This window comes from Balaenoptera physalus (genome assembly GCF_965194825.1).
Source record: "Balaenoptera physalus genome assembly, chromosome: 12".
NCBI lineage: Eukaryota > Metazoa > Chordata > Mammalia > Artiodactyla > Balaenopteridae > Balaenoptera > Balaenoptera physalus.
In genome coordinates, this window is record NC_138897.1 from 61,714,270 (window position 1) to 61,735,904 (window position 21,635).

The window sequence follows — 21,635 nt, forward strand, 5'->3', positions numbered from 1 at the left end:
TGAATAAACTACAGATACAGGCATGAGATGAATGAATCTATTAGAATTATCTACTTTAGGGTGAACAAGCCAGACACAAAAGACTACACATGGTGTGATTCCATATATATATAATTTTAAAGCAGGCAAATGTAAACTATATTATTTAGGGATAAACACTTAGATGGTATTTATCCCTAAATAATATAGTATAATAATGTATAATAAAGTATAAAACAAAGCAAGGAAATGGTTTCCATAAAAGTCAAGAAAGTAGTTACTTCTGGTGGGAGGACAAGAGATATGAGGGGGTTTCTGGGGGTGTTTGCAGTATTTTATGTATTTTATTTCTTGTAATTATAGAAAGTGTGCTTTATACTAATGTCTTAAGCTGTACATTTATATTTTATGCACTTTTTCAATGTAAAGTCGTTTGTTTATTTATTTATTTATTTATTTATTTATTTATTTATTTATTTATTTTTGGCTGCATTAGATCTTTGCTGCTACGTGCAGGCTTTCTCTAGTTGCAGTGCGCAGGGGCTACTCTTTGTTGCGGTGCACGGCCTTCTCATTGAGGTGGCTTCTCTTTGTTGCGGAGCACAGGCTCTAGGTGCACAGGCTTCAGTAGTTGTGGCACGCAGGCTCAGTAGTTGTGGCTCACGGGCTTAGTTGCTCCACGGCATGTGGGATCTTCCTGGACCAGGGATCGAACCCGTATCCCCTGCATTGGTAGATGGATTCTTAACCACTGCATCACCAGGGAAGTCCAATGTAAAGTTTTCTTTTTAAAAAAGATTGCTCGTCTTCTTTGGGAAGGATAACTTGTATGAATAGAAGAGGAGCCAAGATAGAAATTAGGGAGAGGAGTTGAGGTGGGGGAGGGAAGGTTGCTACTGCAATACTCTAAGTATGAGATGACAAGAAGCAGGACTAGGAAATTAATAATTGGGATGGAGAACAGCAATTAGAGAAGACTGAAAGTAAATGGAGGCAGAGGAAAAGTCAAGATGTGGTAACCAGTCTCTAAAGATGGCGCCTAGGGCTTCCCTGGTGGCGCAGTGGTCGAGAATCTGCCTGCCAATGCAGGGGACACAGGTTCGAGCCCCGGTCTGGGAAGATCCCACATGCCGCGAAGCAACTGGCCCGTGAGCCGCAACTACTGAGACTGCGCGTCTGGAGCCTGTGCTCCACAAGAGAGGCCGCGATAGTGAGAGGCCCGCGCACCACGATGAAGAGTGGCCCCCGCTCGTCGCAACTAGAGAAAGCCCTCGCATAGAAACAAAGACCCAACACAGCCAAAAATAAATAAATAAATTTAAAAAAAAAAAAAAAAAAAAAAAAAAAAAAGATGGCGCCTAATGAATCACACCCCCAGTAGTGTAGTCCCACATGGATTCTGGGATGGTCCATTAAAACTGATGGAATGAGGTAGAAATGACACTACCTGATTTCCAAGGCTAGATCAGAGGAAGGTTTGCCTGGGTCTCTTGGAATGAGAACCCAGCTCTCATACTGGAGAAGTCCAAGCCACCCAGCTGAGCTCACGACTAATAGCCACACCACCTGCAGCCACACGCGGGAGGTATCTTGGGTGTCTAGTCCAATAGAGCCACCAGATGACTGCAGTCTCAGTCAATATCTGACTTCACCTAAGAGAACCCACAAGTAGTACCCGCCTGAGCCCAGTTAACCCACAGAACTGCGGAAGATAGTAATAAATTGTTATGCCACTAAGTTTTGCGGAGGTTTGTTACACAGCAATAGGTAACCAGAACACAAAGATAACCCAACAGTTTGGAGCTTGGGGGACTGGATGAATAATGATACCCTGACTGAGACAGACAGTGTGGAGAAAAAGTAGGTTTGTGTCGGAGAAATAAGTCTAGTTCTGGACTTTGAGATGCCTGTGGAACATCTAGATGTAGGCATCCAGTAGGCATTTATATATAGTGACAAGCCTGAAGCCCAGGGAAGAGATCCGGTCTGAGGATAGAGATTTGGAAGACATTTCAGCATATCTCTGTAAGAGTATAGGACCTGCCCAAGAAGTAGGACCTACTCCTTCAAAGACTAGTCCTAACATCATCTCCTCTAGAAGAACCCAGAGACACTGGTTTTTAAATGCCAACTCTTTCCCAGTGATTTAGTAGTTCTTTGAACATATCTTTTCTATAGTCCGTACCATACTTCCCTATCATTATTTATTTACATGTCTGTCTTCCCTGATAAATTGTGATGTGATCCAAGACAGGACTTTAACTTGATCATGTGTCTCATAGTCCTGGAAAGCAAGAAAACCTTCAATGGATAAATGGAAGAATAAATAAATGAACAAATGAATAAATGAAAGACCACCCTCATCTTATACAGATAAAAGTCAAATAAACACTTTAAAGGGACTTCCCTGGTGGTCCAGTGGTTAAGACTCTGAACTTCAACTGCAGGGGACACAGGTTCAATCCCTGGTTAGGGAACTAAGATCCTGCATGCCACGCAGTGTGGCCAAAAAAACAAAACAAAACAAAACAAAAAAATTAGGAAACATAAACGTAAAAATGAATAGGCAATCAAATGTAAAATAGATAGCTAGTGGGAAGCAGCCGCATAGCACAGGGAGATCAGCTCCGTGCTTTGTGACCACCTAGAGGGGTGGGATAGGGAGGGTGGGAGGGAGATGCAGAGGGAGGGGATATGGGGATATATGTATATGTATAGCTGATTCACTTTGTTATAAAGCAGAAACTAACACACCATTGTAAAGCAATTATACTCCAATAAAGATGTTAAAAAAAATGAATAGGTATGAGTTGCTAATATCTTACTGAATAAGCTGATTTCCTACTAAGCTGAAATTAGAAAATAGTGCAGTATATGAAGACAGAACTGAAAAGAATGTGTGTTTAGTATACGTTTCACTCCTCTTTTGGACTTACTGCTTCCAGGGACTATTTCTAATTACTGTATGCAAATTTATCTATCTGCTACTTAATCAGGAGAGATTTTCCCACTAGGTTTACAGATTAAATTTTGAAGATACTCTCCTTTTTGTATGAATTGAGTAGTAGTAAATACAAAACAAAATAGAGAATGCCTTAAGATTTTGTGAATTACAGAGCTCTGTGGGTTTTTCTCTTTACTCAATAAAAGACTTAAAATAAATAGCTTTGGGCACTTCTTTTATCGAACAATATTGACTATTCCAGGAAGTTATTAGGACCACTTACTTTAAAACCTTTGATCTTTATACCACAGAGTGTAATGTATTTTATTTAACTCAATAAAGTGTAATTGATTTATTTAGATTTTAAGTAGAGTCTGTATAATAATTCAAATCATATGCCCATAGGCTACCCTATAATTTTTGTTTCCTATCCTTCTCATGAGCAAAGAAAACAGCTGTGTTTATCCATTCGTGGCTGACAAAATCCATTTGTTGGTATTGTACTATCAAATTTACAAACGCAAACGCAAAGTCTGGCAGCATTTTAATTTCGAATTATCACATGTACTTGAATGAATCTTTAGAGAGAGAACTGCCAATTTTGAAGGGCTACTGAAAGTACTAAAATATTAATTAGACAGGAGGTCTGCCAAGCACTTGGAAAGCCCAACTCCTTTCACACATTACACACTAGACCTAGGAGATTTGGGGAATTTTTTTGGTTTTTTTGTTTTTCTGTGGCTTTGATCTCGGGTGGCCTCGGCCTGCAGCGGCTTGAAGCAGGGTTTTGGTTCCCGGCCAGTGATTGAGGTCGGGTTGCGGCGGTGAGAGCGCTGAATCCTAGCCACTACACCAGTGGTCAGTGACAAGGTCCTGGCCCTACGGCTTTGCAGAAAAAAGAATTCCCACAAAGACGGAAAGTCATGAAACAAGTAAAGTGTTTATTAGGAGGAAGAAGAGTACGTCTGGGTAGACACATGGGCGGACTCAGAGAGAGAGTTGCGCCCCCATGGTAGTTTAAATTACTTGTATGGGGCATTTCTTCCGGGTTTCCTTTGGCCAATCGTTCTGATTTGCTTGGTTCTGAGTCCGTATTTGGTAGATCTCAAGAACCTCCCATGTGTGCACGTGCATCTCTTAGCCAAGATGGATTCCAGCAAAGAGACCTATGGGTAGATTGACATCACTCTGCTTTTGGCCTCCAAGGAGCTTTATAGTCGGGAAGGTCTCCTTGACTTCGAGAATGAGAAATATGTGGTGTCTTATCTTTTATCTGGGCAGGGCCCGGCCTCCTCAATTAGCCTGCTATTATGGAGTTTCTGTCCACAGGGGACGAACTCTATCTGCTCAGCTCGGGGCCCGTCTATCTCCTGCCTCAGCTTAAACGACACGAACTTATTTTCTCACAAGTCTGGAAGCTGGAAGTCCAAAATCAAGGTGCCAGAAGCGCTGATTTCTCCTGAGGAAGATTTGGGGAATGTTAACAAAAGGAGACTATTACTTACTCAGAGACCTTTGAAATCTGCTGAAATCAGGAGTAGCTAGAGCCTCATGCAGGGTTAGGGGTTGTTGAGAAAGTAGAATAAACAAAATTCTGTATACTGTTCAGTGATCACTATCACAGAAAAGCTGGCCAGACTTTTGATTGGGAATTTGGAAGAACGGAGAAACTGCTAAAGATTCTAAAGAGAGCCCTAAAAATCATCCAATTTATAAAGACTCGGCTTCTGGATTATTTACTCCTTCAATAAATGAAGTGTCTCCTGGAGTTGCTGACCCTCCCATCTCCAGGAAAGCAGCTCCCTCTTGACCAGTGGTGTTTCCTTTTTTTTAAATCAGGAAGAAAGCTCCCTGCACATGCTTTACCATTGTCCGTGATGGGACTTCTGCCAGTCTTACCACCCCAAACCTGTCTCTCCTTAAATGCTCTCCAGCCTCACATCATGCCCACTCCTATTTAAAATCCTGGCTTAGATGGTTGTTTCTTAAGCCTGGCTACAAGTGAGAATCACGTGAAAAAAAAAAAGTAAACATAATGACTGGGCCCACCCTCATGGAGTCAATTTAACCCCAAGCACGGGCTTGTGTTAGAACTTCCCCAGGTGGCTCTCATGTGCAGCCAGCGTTGAAAGCCTTCAGTCCCGCCTCCTCTGCCCGAACCCGTCCGCTGCCCCTCCCCGACTTCTCGCATCCACCCCTCAAGCTCCTGCTCCACATTCCACAGCGGTCCCCGGCATCACCTCACCTCTGAGTCACTTCCCGACTTCCCCAGGAACAAAACCCTCTCTCCTAGGTGCCCCGTTATGCACTCAGCCGAGTTCCATCAATGCACCTGGAGTTAGTTAACGAACTTCTCCCTGGACGCGTCTCTGCTTCCGCTGGACGGTGAGTTTGCGAATGTAGGGTTCAGTCAATAAGCGTTGCCAGGAGTAATGAAGGACAAATACAAACTACTTAGAGAACTCCATCTTCTCTCATTTAAACCTGCAGAATCCCCTGGGGGAATAGTTCCAAGATTACTGGTATTCCAAAGACCCATATATTCTCCAGATTCCCCACTGCAGATCTGTCCGTGGAGATAAGTGAGAGGGGGTGGGGGAGGGAATGGCCAAGGTTTTAAAAAGGCACCTTTAGGCCCAACTGCTGGAACATACCGTCTTAGGGTCTTTCCATTTTGGTATTCTGGAAATAACAGTAATAGAATGGCTATGTACCAGCCACTGTTCTAAGATCTTGTTTTTTCCCCAGCTTTACTGAGGTATAATTGACAGATAAAAATTGTATATATTTACAGTGTACAAGGTGATGCTCTGATATATGTATACATGGTGAAATGATTCCTACAGTCCAGTTAATACATCATCTCCTATAGTTATCTTGTGTGTGTGTGTGTGTGTGTGTGTGTGTGTGTGATGAGATCTATTCTGTTAGCAAATTTCAAGTATTCAACACAGTATTATTAACTGTAGTCATTATGCTGTACGTTAGATCTCCAGAATGTATTTATACTGCTTGACTGAGACTTTGTACCCTTTGACCAACATCTCCCCATTTCCCCCTCTCCCCAGCCCCTGGCAACCACCATTCTACTCTCTGCTTCTATGAGCTTTACTTTTTAAGATTCTGCATATGAGTGAGATCATGCAGTATTTGTCTTTCTGTGTCTGATTTATTTCGCTTAGCATAATAGCCCCCAGGTTTATCCATGTTGTCTCAAATGACAGGATTTTTTCTTCTTTTTTTTAAGACTGAATAATGTTCCATTGTGTATATAAACCACATTTTCTTTATCCATTCATCTGTTGATGGACATTTAGGTTTTTTCCACATCTTAGCTATTGTGATTAGTGCTGCAGTGAACATGGGAATGCTAATTCTGACTTCGGTTTTTTTTGGATATATACCAGGAAGTGGGATTGCTGGATCATATAGTAGTCCTAGTTTTTATTTTTCTGAGGAACTTTCATACTGTTTTCCACAGCTATTGGACCATTTTGTAGTCTCACCACTTGTGTGCAAGGGTTCCAATTTCTCCATATCCTCGTCAACACTGTCTGTTGTTTTTCTTTTTGATAAATAGCCACTCTAACAGGTGTGAGGTGATAGGGCACTGTGGTTCTGATTTGCATTTCCCTGATGATTAGCTAGATACTAATAATATCCTCATCTTATAGTTAAAGAAATCGACAATAAAATCTAACCTGTTTTACTTCCTATTTGCAACAACCCTGTAGAAGAGTGAAGCTCAGGGGTCAAGCAACCCAAGGTCCCAAGGCTAGTAAGTGGAATCCAATCAGCTCTGATACTTACTTGTTGAAATGTTGGAAGCACTGCCCTGCGGATTTTAATAACCTCTTATGTCCATGAGATGCTTCGGGCTGCAAATAATAGAAAACTACCATCCAGATCCATTTAAACAATGAAGAAATGTGTTATTTTTCATAAAAAGAAATCTGCGATAGGTGTGCACTGGGCCTGATCTGCAGGTGGTGCTTCTGCTTCCTTCTCTTTCTCTGCTCTTCCCTCCACATTGCGTGGGCTTAATCCGGGGGTTGGGTCCTCTCACCAGATGGCCACAGAAATCCCCGGCATCACTTGCAGACACGACAACAGGCTTTTTGCTCATTGATCATTTCCAAGGGGGTGGCATAGCCATGGTCAAATGGAGGAATAGAATGGGTGCTGGAGAGCCAACTGCTGTCTCCATCACTCTTTTTGTTTGCAGTACATGTTTGAGTTTTCAGAATTCTTTCATGGTGGTTATTGCTTTTGATTTTCACAACAACCTATGTGAAATGTGAGTTTTGGGTTGTCCTCAGGGTAGTTTTGTATGCAGGAAAAGGTTAAATTTTAATATTAATATTCAGTATCTTAAAGTACACTTTAATGTTTCCTTATGCTTTTAAGTTTAGCTTACACATTCTATTCTTATAAATCTAACAAATTTGGCAAATTTTTAAAAGAGATCATTAATTAAAATGGTCCTATTTATAAGCATAATCAAATGTTTTAGGACTTTCTATACTGCGCCTATAAATTTAATATATATCTGATTTCATTAAATAATTGTATGACTTAATAAATAAAACCTTCCTTACCTGCAGGGGGAGGGATAGTTAGGAAGTTTGGGATTGACATATACACATTGCTACATTTAAAATAAATAAACAACAAGGACCTACTGTTTAAAAAAAAAATGGAGAGGGGACAAGAGAATGACACAGATGAGATGAGACTGGCCATGTGTTGATAATTCTTGAAGCTAACTGATGGATTCGTGGGGATTTATTACACTACTCCTTCCACTTTTGTGTATGTTTGAAATTTTCCATAATAAAAAAAATAATAAAATAAATAAATAAAACCTTCCTGAACACTATATAATTCTTTTTTTTAAATTAATTAATTAATTTTATTTACTTTTTAATTTTTGGCTGCATTGGGTCTTCATTGCTGCATGTGGGCTTTCTCTAGTTGCAGCAAGCGGGGGCTACTCTTAGTCGCGGTGTGCGAGCTTATCATTGCGGTGGCTTCTCTTGTTGTGGAGCATGGGCTCTAGGCACGCGGGCTTCAGTAGTTGCAACTCTCAAGCTCAAAAGTTGTGGCTCGCAGGCTCTAGAGCGCAGGCTCAGTAGCTGTGGCGCACGGGCTCAGTTGCTCGGCAGCATGTGGGATCTTCCCGGACCAGGGATCGAGCCCGTGTCCCCTGCATTGGCAGGCGGATTCTTAACCACTGAGCCATCACAGAAGTCCCACTATATAATTCTTTTTTTTTTTGAATTTTATTTTATTTATTTTTTTATACAGCAGGTTCTTATTAGTCATCAGTTTTATACACATCAGTGTATACATGTCAATCCCAATCACCCAATTCATCACACAACCACCCCCACCACCACCCCCCACCCCCCCCACGGCTTTCCCCCCTTGGTCACCATACGTTTGTTCTCTACATCTGTGTCTTAATTTCTGCCCTGCAAACCGGTTCATCTGTACCATTTTTCTAGGTTCCACATATATGTGTTAATATACAATATTTGTTTTTCTCTTTCTGACTTACTTCACTCTGTATGACAGTCTCTAGATCCATCCACGTCTCAACAAATGACCCAATTTCGTTCTTCTTTATGGTTGAGTAATATTCCATTGTATATATGTACCACATCTTCTTTATCCATTCGTCTGTCGATGGGCATTTAGGTTGCTTCCATGACCTGGCTATTGTAAATAGTGCTGCAATGAACATTGGGGTGCATGTGTCTTTTTTGTAAAATTAATTAATTAATTAATTTATTTATTTATTTTTATTTTATTTTTTAATTAATTTTTTATTTTTTATTTTTGGCTGTGTTGGGTCTTCGTTTCTGTGCGAGGGCCTTCTCCAGCTGCGGCGAGCGGGGACCACTCTTCATCATGGTGCGCGGGCCTCTCACTATTGTGGCCTCTCTTGTTGCAGAGCACAGGCTCCAGACGCGCAGGCTGAGTAGTTGTGGCTCACGGGCCTAGTTTCTCCGCGGCACGTGAGATCATCCCAGACCAGGGCTTGAACCCATGTCCCCTGCATTGGCAGGCAGATTCTCAACCACTGCGCCACCAGGGAAGCCCGCATGTGTCTTTTTGAATTGTGGTTTTCTCTGGGTATATGCCCAGTAGTGGGATTGCTGGGTCATATGGTAATTCTATTTTTAGTTTTTTAAGGAACCTCCATACTGTTCTCCATAGTGGCTATATCAATTTACATTCCCACCAACAGTGCAAGAGGGTTCCCTTTTCTCCACACCCTCTCCAGCATTTGTTGTTTGTAGATTTTCTGATGAAACCCATTCTAACTAGTGTGAGGTGATACCTCATTGTAGTTTTGATTTGCATTTCTCTAATAATTAGTGATGTTGAGCAGCTTTTCATGTGCTTCTTGGCCATCTGTATGTCTTCTTTGGAGAAATGTCTATTTAGGTCTTCTGCCCATTTTTGGATTCGTTTGTTTGTTTTTTTAATATTGAGCTGCATGAGCTATTTATATATTTTGGAGATTAATCCTTTGTCTATCAATTCATTTGTAAATATTTTCTCCCATTCTGAGGGTTGTCTTTTTGTCTTGTTTATGGTTTCCTTTGCTGTGCAAAAATTTTTAAGTTTCATTAGGTCCCATTTGTTTATTTTTGTTTTTATTTCCATTACTCTAGGAGGTGGATCAAAAAGATCTTGCTGTGATTTATGTCAAAGGGTGTTCTTCCTATGTTTTCCTCTAAGAGTTTTATAGTGTCCGATCTTACATTTAGGTCTTTAATCCATTCTGAGTTTATTTCTGTGTATGGTGTTAGGGAGTGTTCTAATTTCATTCTTTTACTTGCAGCTGTCCAGTTTTCCCAGCACCACTTGTTGAAAAGACTGTCTTTTCTCCATTGTGTATCCTTGCCTCCTTTGTCATGGATTAGTTGACCATAGGTGTGTGGGTTTACCTCTGGGCTTTCTATCTTGTTCCATTGATCTATGTTTCTGTTTTTGTGCCAGTACCATATAGTCTTGATTACTGTAGCTTTGTAGTATAGTCTGAAGTCAGGGAGTCTGATTCCTCCAGCTCCATGCTTTTCCCTCAAGACTGCTTTGGCTTTTCGGCATCTTTTGTGTCTCCATACAAATTTTAAGATTTTTTGTTCTAGTTCTGTAAAAAATGCCATTGGTAATTTGATAGGGATTGCATTGAATCTGTAGATTGCTTTGGGTAGTATACTCATTTTCACAATGTTGATTCTTCCAATCCAAGAACATGGTATATCTCTCCATCTGTTGGTATCATCTTTAATTTCTTTCATCAGTGTCTTGTAGTTTTCTGCATACAGGTCTTTTGTCTCCCTAGGTAGGTTTAGTCCTAGGTATTTTATTCTCTTTGTTGCAATGGTAAATGGGAGTGTTTCCTTAATTTCTCTTTCAGATTTTTCATCATTAGTGTATAGGAATGCAAGAGATTCCTGTGCATTAATTTTGTATCCTGCAACTTGACCAAATTCATTGATTAGCTCTAGTAGTTTTCTGGTAGCATCTTTATTATTCTCTATGTATAGTATCATGTCATCTGCAAACAGTGACAGTTTTACTTCTTCTTTTCCAATTTGTGATCCTTTTATTTCTTTTTCTTCTCTGATTGCCACAGCTAGGACTTCCAAAACTGTGTTGAATAATAGTGGTGAGAGTGGACATCCTTGTCTCGTTCCTGATCTTAGAGGAAATGCTTTCAGTTTTTCACCGTTGAGAATGATGTTTGCTGTGGGTTTGTCATATATGGCCTTTATTATGTTGAGGTAGGTTCCCTCTATGCCCACTTTCTGGAGAGTTTTTATCATAAATGGGTGTTGAATTTTGTCAAAAGCTTTTTCTGCATCTACTGAGATGATCACATGGTTTTCATTCTTCAATTTGTTAATATGGTGTATCACATTGATTGATTTGCGTATATTGAAGAATACTTGCCTCCCTGGGATAAATCCCACTTGATCATGGTGTATGATCCTTTTAATGTGTTGTTGGATTCTGTTTGCTAGTATTTTGTTGAGGATTTTTGCATCTATGTTCATCAGTGATATTGGTCTGTAATTTTCTTTTTTTGTAGAATCTTTGTCTGGTTTTGGTATCAGGGTGATGGTGGCTTCGTAGAATGAATTTGGGAGGGTTCCTTCCTCTGCAATTTTTTGGAAGAGTTTGAGAAGGATGGGTGTTAACTATTCTCTACATGTTTGATAGAATTCACCTGTGAAGCCATCTTATCCTGGACTTTTGTTTGTTGGAAGATTTTTAATCACAGTTTCAATTTCATTACTTGTGATTGGTCTGTTCATATTTTCTATTTCTTCCTGGTTCAGTCTTGGAAGGTTAGACCTTTCTAAGAATTTGTCCATTTCTTCCAGGTTGTCCATTTTATTGGCATAGTGTTGCTGATAGTAGTCTCTTAGGATGCTTTGTATTTCTGCGGTGTCTGTTGTAACTTCTCATTTTTCATTTCCAATTTTATTGATTTGAGTCCTCTGCCTCTTTTTCTTGATGAGTCTTGCTAATGGTTTATCAATTTTGTTTATCTTCTCAAAGAACCAGCTTTTAGTTTTATTGATCTTTGCTGTTGTTTTCTTTGTTTCTATTTCATTTATTTCTGCTGTGATCTTTATGATTTCTTTCCTTCTGCTAACTTTGGGTCTTGTTTGTTCTTTCTCTAGTTCCTTTAGGTATAAGGTTCGATTGTTTATTTGAGATTTTTCTTGTTTCTTGAGGTAGGCTTGTATAGCTATAAACTTCCCTCTTAGAACTGCTTTTGCTGCATCCCATAGGTTTTGGATTGTTGTGTTTTCATTGTCATTTTTCTCTAGGTATTTTTTGATTTCCTCTTCGATTTCTTCAGTGATCTCTTGGTTATTTAGTAACGTAGTGTTTAGCCTCCATGTGTTTGTCTTTTTTACATTTTCTCCCCTGTAATTCATTTCTAATCTCACAGCATTGTGGTCAGGAAAGACGCTTGATCTGATTTCAATTTTCTTAAATTTACTGAGGCTTGATTTGTGACCCAAGATGTGATCTATCCTGGAGAATGTTCCGTGTGCACTTGAGAAGAAAGTGTAATCTGCTGTTTTTAGATGGAATGTCCTATAAATATCAATTAAATCTATCTGGTCTATTGTGTCACTTAAAGCTTCTGTTTCCTTATTTATTTTCATTTTGGATGATCTGTCCCTTGGTGTAAGTGAGGTGTTAAAGTCCCCCACTATTATTGTGTTACTGTCGATTTCCTCCTTTACAGCTGTTAGCAGTTGACTTATGTATTGAGGTGCTCCTATGTTGGGCACGTATATATTTATAATTGTTATATCTTCTTCTTGGATTGATCCCTTGATCATTATGTAGTGTCCTTCCTTGTCTCTTGTAACATTCTTTAATTTAAAGTCTATTTTATCTGATATGAGTATTGCTTCTCCAGCTTTCTTTTGATTTCCATTTTCATGGAATATCTTTTTCCATCCCCTCACTTTCAGTCTGTATGTGTCCCTAGGTCTGAAGTGGGTCTCTTTAGACAGCATATATACGGGTCTTGTTTTTGTATCCATTCAGCAAGCCTGTGTCTTTTGGTTGGAGCATTTAATCCATTCACGTTTAAGGTAATTATCGATATGTATGTTCCTATGACCATTTTCTTAATTGTTTTGGGTTTGTTTTTGTAGGTCCTTTTCTTCTCTTGTGTTTCCCACTTAGAGAAGTTCCTTTAGCATTTGTTGTAGAGCTGATTTGGTGGTGCTGAATTCTCTTAGCTCTGCTTGTCTGTAAAGCTTTTGATTTCTCCATCGAATCTGAATGAGATCCTTGCCGGGTAGAGTAATCTTGGTTGTAGGTTCTTCCCTTTCATCACTTTAAGTATATCATGCCACTCCTTTCTGGCTTGTAGAGTTTCTGCTGAGAGATCAACTGTAAACCTTATGGGAGTTCCCTTGTATGTTATTTGTCGTTTTTCCCTTGCTGCTTTCAATAATTTTTCTTTGTTTTTGATTTTTGACAGTTTGATTACTATGTGTCTTAGTGTGTTTCTCCTTGGGTTTATCCTGTATGGGACTCTCTGTGCTTCCTGGACTTGGGTGGCTATTTCCTTTCCCATGTTAGGGAAGTTTTCGACTATAATCTCTTCAAGTATCTTCTCTGGTCCTTTCTCTCTCACTTCTCCTTCTGGGACCCCTATAATGCGAATGTTGTTGTGTTTAATGTTGTCCCAGAGGTGTCTTAGGCTCTCTTCATTTGTTTTCATTCTTTTTTCTTTAATCTGTTCTGCAGCAGTGAATTCCACCATTCTGTCTTCCAGGTCACTTATCTGTTCTTCTGCCTCAGTTATTCTGCTATTGGTTCCTTCTAGTGTAGTTTTCATTTCAGTTATTGTATTGTTCATCTCTGTTTGTTTGTTCTTTAATTCTTCTAGGTCTTTGTTAAACATTTCTTGCATCTTCTCAATCTTTGCCTCCATTCTTTTTCCGAGGTCCTGGATCATCTTGACTATCATTATTCTGAATTCTTTTTCTGGAAAGTTGCCTATCTCCATTTCATTTAGTTGTTTTTCTGGGGTTTTATCTTGTTCCTTCATCTGGTACATAGCCCTCTGCCTTTTCATCTTGTCTATCTTTCTGTGAATGTGGTTTTTGTTCCACAGGCTGCAGGATTGTAGTTCTTCTTGCTTCTGCTGTCTGCCCTCTGGTAGATGAGGCTAAGAGGCTTGTGCAGGTTTCCTGATGGGAGGGATTGGTGGTGGGTAGAGGTGACTGTTGCTCTGGTGAGTAGAGCTCAGTAAAACTTTAATCCGCTTGACTGCTGATGGGTGGGGCTGGCTTCCCTCCCTGTTGGTTGTTTGGCCTGAGGCAGCCCAACACTGGAGCCCACCTGGGCTCTTTCTGGGGCTAATGGCAGACTCTGGGAGGGCTCCCACCAAGGAGTACTTCCCAGAACTTCTGCTGCCAGTGTCCTTGTCCCCACGGTGAGCCACAACCACCCCCCACCTCTGCAGGAGACCCTCCAACACTAGCAGGTAGGTCTGGTTCAGTCTCCCCTGGGGTCACTGCTCCTTTCCCTGGGTCCCAATGGGCACACTACTTTGTGTGTGCCCTCCAAGAGTGGAGTCTCTGTTTCCCCCAGTCCTGTCGAAGTCCTGCAATCAAATCCTACTAGCTGTCAAAGTCTGATTCTCTAGGAATTCCTCCTCCCATTGCCGGACCCCCAGATTGGGAAGCCTGACGTGGGGCTCAGAACCTTCACTCCAGTGGGTGGACTTCTGTGGTATAAGTGTTCTCCAGTCTGTGAGTCACCCACTCAGCAGTTATGAGATTAGATTTTGCTGTGATTACACCCCTCCTACTGTCTCATTGTGGCTTCTCCTTTCTCTTTGGATGTGGGGTATATTTTTTGGTGAATTCCAGTGTCTTCCTGTCGATGATTGTCCAGCAGCTACTTGTGATTCTGGTGTTCTCACAGAGGGAGTGAGCCCACTATATAATTCTTATAAATATGATATGTTAAATTAAACTTATAATTTGTTGAATGTGAAGTTCTCTTAAATCAGTTCTGGATCTAAACTTATGTGTCTGAATCAATTAGGTATTTGCACATCTTAAATTGGATTTACAAGGCAGTTAGTATAATACTTCAATCATCTTATAACATGACAACTATATAAAACACCAAATATGTACAAATTCCTTAAGGCAAAAATACAAATACCATGAGTTTGGTTTCCTCAAATCTTCTTAGGGTTACAAGGCACCTCCCACTCAAGCTACAAGTTTCCCATGTAGTTATGGCTTGAAGTTGTATAATCACCAAATATTTCAACCAGGATGCTAACTGCATTCTCATTTGTGAGGAACTGAATTCTATTTGCAGTTGCTATGCTAATTACTCCTTAACTGCAAGAAAGCATTAGCCAAATGGGTCAAATAGCCCAAGACCAAGACTCCTCTTATTCTTGCCTTGGAGGAATCTGCCGGTTCCATATCACTTGATTTGATTTTGCATTTCTTTGGCTCTTAAATATATATAATAGTATTTTCTTTTTTTAAAAAATAAATTTATTTATTTAATTTATTTTTTTGGTTGTGTTGGGTCTTCGTTGCTGTGCACGGGCTTTCTCTAGTTGCAGCGAGCAGGAGCTACTCTTCGTTTTGGTGCACAGGCTTCTTATTGTGGTGGCTTCTCTTGTTGCAGAGCACGGGCTCTGGGCGTGTGGTCTTCAGTAGTTGTGGCACGCAGGTTATGTAGTTGTGGCTGATGGACTTAGTTGCTCTGCAGCATGTGGGATCTTCCCGGACCAGGGATCGAACCTGTGTCCCCTGCATTGGCAGGTGGATTCTTAACCACTGCACCACCAGGGAAGTCCCTATAATATTATTTTCATTGACTCTACAAACAATTTTGAATTTTCTTTGATTCTTACATTCTTTCTTATTCTTACACTCTCTTAACTCTTGTGGGCTATGAAAGTGATATCCATTTGAATTCTGTGTTTGTGACTATTGATATATAACTTCCAAGGTAATTCAACTGACATGCTTTGTGCTAGACAAGTTCCCTGGAAATCCTGTGGTTGGGCTCTCAACTCTATGGGGTCCTTTTCTCTCAGAGCAAGCCTTCTGTGTCTAGTGACTCTTGCTCCTGGCTAGAGAACAGTCCCACCCAACTCACATAGCTTGCCAGTGAAGGGATTAGCACCCTACCAAAGTGATTTGAAAATTGCTTTAAACTTAAAACATCTGAACAATCAGCAACCCCAGAAAAACATTATCTGAACTTAAGCAGAGTCTCTGGAAAATACAGCTGCCATTGACCCCTCCCTCTGATGGAATTTCCAGTTTGGGAGAAGACTGACCTTTAGCACCAGGAAGTGCAAATTCAGCCACCATTAGCATTAGAAAGTCTAATAGAACCTTCTGTAATTTCCCCTTGAAGCCCAATGCCTCACCTCTTTTTTTGTTAAGTTGGTGTATAAACCTTTACCTCTGGCTATTCACTGAGTTACTCATTATGAATATTCCCATGTGCACTAGCCATTTCTCCTGTTAATCTGTCTATCATCAATTAATTTTCAGGCCCCATGACCATTTGAACTTAAGCGGTAGAGGAAAATTTTTCCTTCTGTAAGTTTTGGGCATGAGGATGGTATGGTTGGGACTCCTGCTCTGGAGATGGTAGCTGAGATCTCAGGGCCCCTAATCAAGCCAGCAAAGATAAACTCACCACTCAAATTCCCATATCTCTGTTCAGGGTCCAGTTGAGTGAGGGTGTTAAGAGACTTTCCGTGTCTTTTCTAAAAGGGATTTTCCAAACTTTAGATTTACAGGAGAAAACTCTTTTTTTCATTTTTTTAAAAAATTGAAGTATAGTTGATTTACAGTGTTGTGTTAGTTTCTGCTGTACAGCAAAGTGATTCAGTTACATATATATATATGTGTGTGTGTGTATATATATATATATTCTTTACCAGATTCATTCCCCTTCTAGTTTATTATAAGATATTGAATATAGTTCCCTGTGCTATACAGTAGGACCTTATTATGTTTCTTTTTGTTTTTGGTTTTTTTAAATTAATTAATTAATTAATTTATCTTTGGGTGTATTGGGTCTTCGTTTCTGTGCAAGGGCTTTCTCCAGTTGCAGCAAGCGGGGGCCACTCTTCATCGCGGTGCGCGGGCCTCTCACTGTCGCAGCCTCTCCCGTTGCAGAGCACAGGCTCCAGCCGCGCAGGCTCAGTAGTTGTGGCTCACGGGCCTAGCCGCTCTGCGGCATGTGGGATCTTCTCAGACTGGGGCACGAACCCGTGTCCCCTGCATTGGCAGGCGGATTCCTAACCACTGCCCCACCAGGGAAGGTCGGACCTTATTGTTTATCTGTTTTATATATAATAGTTTGTGTCTGCTAATCCCAAGCTCCTAATTTATCTCTCCCCCCACTTTCCCCTTTGGTAGCCATAAGTTTATTTTCTATATCTGTGAGTCTGTTTCTGTTTTGTAAATAAGTTCATTTGTATCATTTTTTTAAATTCCACGTATAAATGATATTGTATGATATTTGTCTTTCTCTGTTTGACTTACTTCTCTTAGTATTACTTACTTCACTTAGTATTACTTACTTCACTTAGTATGACCTAGGTCCATCCATGTTGCTGCAAATAGCATTTTTTTTATGGCTGAGTAATATTCCATTGTGCATATGTACCACATCTTTTTTTTTTAACATGGTGACTGACAGCTATTCTTTATTTTATTTTATTTATTTATTTTTTAAACAGCTTTATTGGAGTATAATTGCTTTACAATGGTGTGTTAGTTTCTGCTGTATGACAAATTGAATCAGCTGTACATATACATATATCCCCATATCTCCTCCCTCTTGCATCTCCCCACCACCCTCCCTATCCCACCGCTCTAGGTGGTCACAAAGCACCGAGCTGATCTCCCTGTGCTATGCGGCTGCTTCCCACTAGCTATCTATTTTACATTTGGTAGTGTATATATGTTCATGCCACTCTCTCACTTTGTCCCAGATTACCCTTCCCCCTCCCTGTGTCCTCAAGTCTATTCTCTACATCTGCGTCTTTATTCCTGTCCTGCCCCTAGGTTCTTCAGAACCATATTTTTTAGATTCCATATATATGTGTTAGCATATGGTATTTGTTTTTCTCTTTCTGACTTACTTCACTCTGTATGACAGTCTCTAGGTCCATCCACCTCACTACAAATAACTCAATTTCATTTCTTTTTATGGCTGAGTAATATTCCATTGTATATATGTGCCACATCTTCTTTATCCATTCATCTGTCAGTGGACAGTTAGGTTGCTTCTATGTCCTGGCTATTGTAAATAGTGCTGCCATTAACATTGTGGTATTCTTTTTGAATTATGGTTTTCTCAAGATATATGCCAGTAGTGGGATTGCTGGGTCATATGGTAGTTCTATTTTTAGTTTTTTAAGGAACCTCCATACTGTTCTCCATAGTGGCTATATCAATTTACATTCCCACCAACAGTGCAAGAGGGTTCCCTTTTCTCCACACCCTCTCCAACATTTGTTGTTTGTAGATTTTTTTGATGATGGCCATTGTGACTGGTGTGAGGTGATACCTCATTGTAGTTTTGATTTGCATTTCTCTAATAATTAGTGATGTTGAGCAGCTTTTCATGTGCTTCTTGGCCATCTGTGTGTCTTCTTTGGAGAAATGTCTATTTAGGTCTTCTGCCCATTTTTGGATTCGGTTGTTTGTTTTTTTAATATTGAGCTGCATGAGCTATTTATATATTTTGGAGATTAATCCTTTGTCTGTCGATTCGTTTGCAAATATTTTCTCCCATTCTGAGGGTTGTCTTTTCGTCTTGTTTATGGTTTCCTTTGCTGTGCAAAAGCTTTTAAGTTTCATTAGGTCCCATTTGTTTATTTTTGTTTTTATTTCCATTTCTCTAGGAGGTGGGTCAAAAAGGATCTTGCTGTGATTTATGTCAAAGAGGGTTCTTCCTGTGTTTTCCTGTAAGAGTTTTATAGTGTCTGGCCTTACATTTAGGTCTTTAATCCATTTTGAGTTTATTTTTGTGTGTGGTCTTAGGAAGTGTTCTAATTTCATTCTTTTATGTGTAGCCGTCCAGTTTTCCCAGCACTACTTATTGAAGAGGCTGTCTTTTCTCCACTGTATATTCTCGCCTCCTTTATCAAAGATAAGGTGACCATATGTGCATGGCTTTATCTCTGGGCTTTCTATTCTGTTCCATTGACCTATATTTCTATGTTTGTGCCAGTGTACCACATCTTCTTTATCCATTCATCTGTAGATGGGCATTTAGGTTGCTTCCATATCCTGGCTATTGTAAATAGTGTTGCTGTGAACATTGGGGTGCAAGTATCTTTTTGAATTAGAGCTTTCTACAGGAGAAAACTTTTTGATTAGAACTAGATCTTTGGGCATTATGACTCTTGTTATAAATAGCCATCGTGTCCTGTCCACCTATTTCTGTCTTTTGTGTTTTTGTTTCTCATAAGGAGAAGAATCAGAGGGTGGAACACAAGCATAGGTCCTAGAAGCCTGTTGTTTGAGCTGGTCTCACAGAAAAGTGAATTTATGGTTTTTACCAGACTGGTGTCCACTTAGACAAACTGTGATGTGGATCACCAGTGAAACTGGGTGGGGTTCTCCTTCTGACTTAACTTTACATCCTGAGAGCCTGGCTTGGATCCAGAGAGCATCTACCTGCTGGGGGGAGGGGTGTGTGTGCAGATTGTTGGGTCTGTCCTTAGAGGCAACCAGTCATCAGTTTAGGGGCTGAGACTTGAGATACACACGAAACACTTTCTACCAATTGTTGCTTGCTCTCAGGAGGTTTGTCTGAGTCTGAATCCTAAAGGATCTCAGCCTGTAAAGACCCTTGTCGTCTATTTTCCCATTGCCTGTGTAGTGCTAAGATTCCCGTCTCGGTATTACCTGCCCAGTACCATGGATGAGTAGGTCTGTGATCAGAGGTGTGTCCCTTTTATAGGAGATTGGAGGCATGAATACCTAAATAGCACTCTTACTGCCTGAAGCAGTGGGGGTCTTTGATTTCTTTCTCCTTGGCTATCTTTGGATATGGAGGCTGCATCTTCTGCACCTCTTTGAGGGTGCCTCTTGCATCCACATTTAAGCCATTAAAAAGAGCTTATTGGAATAAGTATACTCTTTGAAGTTGAGTTAGACTCCCAGGCTTATTTGTTTGGAATGTACTTCTTGGACTGGAAGTTCTTCCTAACTTTTTTGGAGACCCCTCTGTCCTCACTACTTGCCTGTCACTGTCACTTTTCAGTCGACTGAAACCCTCACCCCTTCTGCTGACCACATGCTTCACCAGTACGGCCCTAACTTATTGGCTTCTTATTGGTATGATTTTGCAAAGGATAGTTTGGAACTTCGATGGCCCCTTTGTGAAACTTAGACCTCCCCAAATTGGCTCCTCTAAGACCTCTCCCTTCATATTATCTCCATTCCTCCTCAATCTTTTTACCACTTTCAAGGTTCCCTTCAAGCTCCTTTGCTATGTCCCCCTTCAGACTCCTACCTCCTCCATTCCTCTGCCCATCACTGTCAGACCTTTCCCTTCCTCTCCAGCCTCTCATCTCCCTATGGTCACTCGAGCTTTAGGCCCCCTGCCCCCATTAGGGGCTCTTGAGGGACTCGGGGATCCCCAGAAGGAACCACCTGAAGGTATAAAGGCTGATTGGAAACAGACTGGAGATTTTATCCAGATAGCTCCTTAGTCCCTTGCCTAAAATAAAACTTAGTCCACAGCCTCCATAAGATTATACGTCAGGGCAAAAGAAAATCTTAAAAGTCTCTCCCTTAAATATTGGTGGGAAGTTTTAACCCTCATATTGAACAGATAACCTCAACTTGTCCCATTTGCCAGAAACACAATTTGGATGAAATATAAAGTGAAGCAAAGATAAGATGTAAACTTTATGTAAAAACTAATGAACTTTGTATTACTGTGTTTATGCCTGACTCATGGTTAAAATTTTAGAATAAAAGACATACGATCTCTATTTGCATTTGCCTGTATGTTTATGTGTGTATTTATGTATAGGTGATATTTTCCTACCTGTGGATGGTATTGCGAAATTCATTTGTAAAATCCCTTAAAGGAGCTTAATTCTAATTAACTTGTAGAGAGGTAATAAGCACTTATATGAGTTAAAATATTCCTAATAGTCCTAGAAATGTTGGAACTAACCCATATGTTTTTCAAGTTCAAATAATTTGGGTGAATCTTTGGTAAATAAGACTGTTTTGGTATTGTTGGTTTAATAAAAATAGGTATGTCTTCTGAGTTATCAGCATTAAGCATTTATTTTATTCTACTTGGGTTTTCTTGTCAAGTGAATTTATACTATATCTGCTAGATGTTGAAAATTATAAAAAAATATAAATTCAACTTAAAGAATAAAGTACAAGTAAAGGTGCAATAAAAATGAAAAAAACAAGCGTATTTAAATTTTTTAGGTTTTTTGCTTTTCTGATTTTCTTTTTCTTCTGGATACTTGCCTAGCATGCATGTGTAGTAAGATTAGTTAACAGGAAAATAACTTGAGGTGATGGCTGGCTTTGTTTAATGTCTTACGAAATTTTTGTAAATACTCCAAGCATGATTGTTATGAACACAGATATTAAATGCATATAATTGGGATAACAGTTTTATAAATGGACTTTTCAGCAATAGTTATGTTTTGTAATATGTCTGCCTTAAAATAATTTCCAAAATCTTTCTGGTAACTTGCAACCTTAGAGTTAGACTAAGTTAAGCAATAGATAGTCATTAAAAATCTAGACCATTTCTATGCAAGAAATTCCTGAAATATTCATTATTAAACATAAGTTAAAGTTTATATACTTTTGGCTTCTTATTTTTACAGAGACGAACGATATTCGGGTCTATTAATAAACAAGTTCTTTTTGCCACAGTGAAGAATTGTATTACAAGGAAGCATATAAAAATTGTGAGATGGTATATTCCTAAACTTTGCTATTCTGCTACAGAATGTTGGCTTTCTGAATTAAGTTCAGAATTTTCTACTTAGTTTTCTGTAAAAGTTACTAATGACAAAACTTAATTGTAATCAATATATGTAAACGAAACCACTAGAAATAATAAGAGTGAAGGGAAACAATTTTGTATGAAAAGTATGCAA

The 21,635-nt window shown here is 39.8% G+C and overlaps 1 long non-coding RNA gene across 1 annotated transcript in view; it reads left to right on the top strand.

The window, feature by feature from the left end:
• Positions 1 to 4,032: 4,032 nt before the first annotated feature.
• Positions 4,033 to 21,635, top strand: part of LOC309640268 — an 85,653-nt gene continuing 68,050 nt past the window's right edge. Inside the window, exon 1 of the long non-coding RNA XR_014252145.1 lies at positions 4,033 to 5,308. This is a non-coding gene — a long non-coding RNA (uncharacterized lncRNA). The remainder of the gene's footprint in view (positions 5,309 to 21,635) is intronic.